Source organism: Grammomys surdaster, unplaced genomic scaffold (assembly GCF_004785775.1).
Source record: "Grammomys surdaster isolate TR1022 unplaced genomic scaffold, NIH_TR_1.0 62, whole genome shotgun sequence".
Lineage (NCBI taxonomy): Eukaryota > Metazoa > Chordata > Mammalia > Rodentia > Muridae > Grammomys > Grammomys surdaster.
The window spans coordinates 24,663,238-24,668,425 of NW_021604564.1; positions in this window are offsets into that span (position 1 = coordinate 24,663,238).

Below are 5,188 nucleotides of genomic sequence, written 5' to 3' on the forward strand. Positions count from 1 at the left end.
TTTTCTTTTTCTTTCTTTTTTTTTTTTTTTGGTTTTTCAAGACAGGGTTTCTCTGTGTAGCCCTGGCTGTCCTGGAATTCACTCTGTAAACCAGGCTGGCCTCGAACTCAGAAATCCGCCTGTCTCTGCTTCCCTCTGCCTCCCAAGTGCCGGGATTAAACGCGTTCGCCACCACTGCCGGGTAAGGCTGCCGGTTATTATCTCTATGGTTAAAAGGGCAAAGATAAGACTTACAGAAGAACAGGTATAGAGAAAACTCTGTTGATAACCTTTGGTAATCCGCCTTGGAGAATGAGGACTGTGAACTCCCCTATCTTCAGAGCTTTCTAATATTCAGATACTAGAGGGTAAGACTGCACACTGCTACTATCTAGGGAGGTTAGACTTCTCTAGCACAAGGTCAGGAGAAGGAGGACTGCCAAGTTGGTGGCACATGATTACAGCTCCAGGAAGAACTTGGGAGGCTGAGTCTGGTAGATTTTAAATTTGAAGTCAGTCTAGGCTACATAGCAAATTCCAGGGCAGATTGGGCTACCTAATGTGACTCCATCATAATAAATAAACCAAACCAAACCAAACCAAAAAATACAAAGCAACCAAATAAAACACAGGACAACTCATTCTCCAGACCCTTCCTAGGGAGATATTACTCTACTTCTTAATAAAAGTTTTCTTGCTTGCTCTTCAAAAACAAAACATGAAACAGAAGGAACAGAAAAAGGCTAGAGTGAACAACAACAACAAAAACGTTGAGGCTGTTTACAAGAAGCAGTTATGGCCAGGCAGCAGTGGCTCAAGCCTCCTAGCAAGAGGCAGGGAATCTCTAACTAGCTGTGAAGCTAGTCTTCAGAGTGAGTTCCAAAACTGCCAGAGCGTCACCATCCCTGGAGAGAGAGAGATAGAGAGATAGAGAGATAGAGAGATAGAGAGGGGGGGGAGAGGGAAGGAGGGAGGGAGGGAGGGAGGGAGGGAGGGAGAGAGAGAGAGGAGAAGGAAGAGAAGGAGGAGGAGGAGGAGCAACAGCAGCAACAGCAGGAGGAAGCGGTAGTTCTAAGTACTTGAAAGACAGATAATAGAACGCCAACTCCTGCCAAGTGGTAACAAAACACTACAATAAAGGCTTTAAACTCTGCCACTGTTTTCTGGAGTCCTGAGACCACAACTGCTCTCAGTTCTCTCCTGGCAAAGCAAATACTGTTCCTAGAAACATTGTTTCTTCATCTTCCTTCACCTTGACTTAAGGAGTCTGTGTGTCTTTTTTTTTGGGGGGGGGGAGGGGAGGAAGAGAGTTGTTCAGACAGGATTTCTCTATATAGTCCTAGTTGTCCTAGAACTTACTTTGTAGACAAGGCTGGCCTCAAACACAGAAATCTGCCTGCCTCTGCCTCCCAAGTGTTGGGATCAAAGGTGTGTGTGCCACGCCCAGCTGAAACTTTTTTTATTGAGAAGTCTGTGACCTTTAAATACAATACAGAACTGGGGTGAGAGCTCAATCAGTAAAGTACTTGTGAGGATTTGAATTTGATACCCAAAAAAGGGCAAACATGATCCCACTGGAGAGATTTAGACTCACTGGTCAGCTGGCCTAGCCTAATTGGTGAGTTCCAGCTAGTAAGAGAAATTATATCAAAATAATAAATAGAAATGGGTGGATGCTGCCTGAAGTCTACCTCTGACCTTCATACACATGTACCCATGTACACACACACACACACACACACACAGATATAAAAATATCCACAGCAGCATAAGTAAATGAAATTTTAGAGAGACACTATCATATTTCCTTTTGCTCCAGACTCAGTCTTGTATTTCAATAAGCTAATGGTAAAAAACAAATATAATGTGTTCAGAATCCCATTAACTGGTATTTGTTGGTACAATTTGTTGGTACAATTCTATACAAGAATTAAGTATTTCCCAACAGGTCTTGAAAAAACAAAAACAAAAATTGATTACAAAAGCAGCTTAAGAAAGAGAGAAAAAGAAGTAAAAAGAAAAAGAAAAAAAAAAAGAAAACAACAACAACAAAACCCAGCTAGCAGCCAGGCAGTGGTGGTGCACTCCTTATTCCCAGCATTCAGGTGGCAGAGGCAGGGGGATCTCTGTCAGTCAGAGGGCAGCTTAATCTACAGAGCTAGTTACAGGACAGTCAGGGCTACGCAAAGAAACCCTGTCTCAAAAAACCAAAGTTTTTTTTTTTTAAGTTGGCATTGGGCAATACAGATGGAAGTATAGTCCTCTCTGACTGACAGCCAGTTTCAGGAGGTTGCTTAGGGTCAGGTAACCTGGAGATTTCTGTGTAGAAATCCAGCAAAGCCTCACTGTTTATAGCTGATGTAATGTGTGTGGTGGTGAGTACACTATTTAACATCGTTCAGGGTGGCGTGAACTTGAGAAAACCTTTCCACCGGTAGGAATAGCTCTATGATGACCTTGCAGAATACAATTTCAGTAAACCAGAAGCATGTGCGGCCAATATCACCTCAGATCAAATTTCAATGCTAAAAAGAAAGAACTTGCTAGGCTTACCAAAATGTATCTGTACTGTTACTACTCATAACTGGGGAGAAATATTGGGAATCTAGTTAAGCTGTCATTAAGTGCTATTTCCACAGATTAAGGCCTGGGTAATAAACTGGGAGTGGTGGCTCACCTTCTTTAAACCCGGCACTTGGGAGATAGAGTAAGGGCCACATTAAATCTCAAACCCTGGGGCAAATGGCTGAGGTGCCTATTTAACATATCAAAGGGGACCTGGAAGCTAGGTTCTCCTGGCATCTTGCAGTCCCTACCAGTTACAAGGTCCTCCAGGCTGCCTTACCCCTCCCTACCCATCCCCTATATAATGCAACCATTTTGGTTGCATGTCCCTTTTGTATCTTTGGCCTTCTGGTTGCTGAAGTTTGTCCCTTTCTTTCCCCTCTTCCATCTGGTCCTCTTCTCTCCACATGCCCCAGCTCAGTCTCAGTCTGGTCATGTCCACTCTGGACTCCTCCACCGAGGAGCAGTCATGTCCTCTCCTCTGTATTTCTTTTTTCACTCAGTCAATTGTTCAAAGCTAAGGAGATGGAGAGATGGCTTGAAGATTACAAGCGCTCGCCGCTCTGGCTTCCCAATACCATGCTGGGTAGTTCGCAACAGCCTGTATCTCCAGCTCAAGGAAGATCCAATAACTCTGGTGATCCAGGACACCTGCACACTTGTGCATACAAATGCATACACACGTACTCGCATTCCTGTAATTAAAAATAGAATAATCCGTGCTGGGTGAGCCAGTGCACTTCTTTAATCACAGCATTTGGGAGGCAGAGGCAGGCAGATCTAAAAAAAGAAATCTAGACGGAGAGTGAATGTACAAAGCCAACTGGGTGTGGTCTTTATGCTTTAATACCAGCCCTAGGGACTCTAGAAGAATCTTAGAAAAAAAAAAAGGTCAAGACTAGCTGGTGCGTAGTACTCAACGCCTGTAGTCATCCCAACATTTAAAAGGCTGAGGTAGGCGCATTCCTTTCAGTTCAGAACCAGACTGGTCTAAGTCTATGTTTTCAGGGCAGCCTGGACTAGAGTGGTACGCTTGTCTCAAAAGCAAGCAGAAAAGAAAGCTCACGGCTAGCCTCGAGACCCAACTTGTGCTACAGGAGACCTAGTTTGAAAACATCAAAACCCACTGAAAAAGTGAAAAGTGAAAAAGGTGGCGAAATGTTAAGTGTTTGTTTTACTCAAGAAGCATTTCGTTGTCTGTGGGGTAGAATCAGGACGGACAAGTGCACTTCTTGTAATATCGTGGCTGGGTCTTCACCTGAACTTGTGCCTACAGAACCCACAGCGTTACTGGGAAACTTTTCCCGGGTCCTGAGGACTCGCCCTCGTGAAAAGCCTAAAGCGCTTCACCTAAGCGCAATTGGACTTTCTGGTTCCCGAAGAAAGTCCTCCTTGTCCCTGGGTCACAGATGTCGCGTGTGCACCCCAATAGTAGCAGGTTCTTCCTCGAGGGCCGCTAGGGCGGGACCCTCATCAAACCACGCCCGCTGCACTCCTCTGGCTGCAGTCGCCCGCAGGGTTTAGGGATGCCCGTGAGTAGCCACGTCATTCACCAGGGTGCCCGCCCCCTATCCTGCCTCGCCCTCTACCCGCCACGCCCCTCACCCTGACTGGCACTCGCCCTGGTCCTTGGGCACCTGGCCTACGGAACCCTGAGCCTCTTGCTGTCTTGCTTTTATCACGCCCCGCCCACTGGCCCGCCTTTCACTTTGCGCGCCCCGCCTTTTGGAGGCCTCCGCCTCGGCACGCCCGCCCATCGGCCCGCCTCAGCCTATAAACGCCACGCCTATTTGACCACCCCGCCCATTGGCCCTCCTCGCCCCCTGCACGCCCCGCCCAGTAGCCGTCCTCGCCCTCTGCACGCCCCGCCCCCAGCTGCCTCGCCCTCTGCACGCCCCGCCCTCTGGGGCAGTTACCGGCTCAGGCCGCGCGCGCCTCCGCAGCTCGCCAGAGATCCGTCAGACTGGCTGGAGCGCCGCGTCGTCGCCCGCGCCCGCTGAGGGCTCGCGGCTCGGGCGCGCCCGGCGCGTGTGGCGAGCTCCGGCCGTGCGCTGCGACGAGGCCGGGCGGCGGGCGGTTAGCGCTCCGCTCGGCGGGCGGGGAGGACGGGCACGCCGGGCGCTGCACGCCTCGGCGGGCAGGTTCCGCGTCCCAGGACCGAAGCGGGTCGGTGCCCCCGTGTGGAGAGAGGGGCGGCCGGGCTCCCTGGACCCGGACGACCCCCGGCTGGGCAGGAGGCTGGGGCCAGGGGCCAGCCATGTCCGCTCGCACCCCGGTGCCCGCCGCTGCCCCCCGGGAGGACCCGCCCGCCGTGGCCGGAGACCGGGACGCGCTTTTGGCAGCGGCGAGCCGGCGGGCGGAGCAGCCGGCGCCCGGCGAGCGGGAGGGCAAGGAGGCGAGGGAGGAGCGGGCCGCGGCCGCCACCAGCGCGGGGGCGCGGGGAGAGCCGTCGCCGGCGCTCGTGCTGGGACACAGCGTGCCGCAAGCGGCCGTGCCCGTGAGGCCGCTGGCGCTGCACCTGGCGCACAAGGCGCGTGCGCCCGGGGGTCCCTTCGGCGGGGAGGCCCCGCCGCTGCCTCCGCCGCCGCCGCCGCCGCCGCCGCCGCCAGTACCGCGGAACCCACCGGAGGACGCCCGCGAGGAC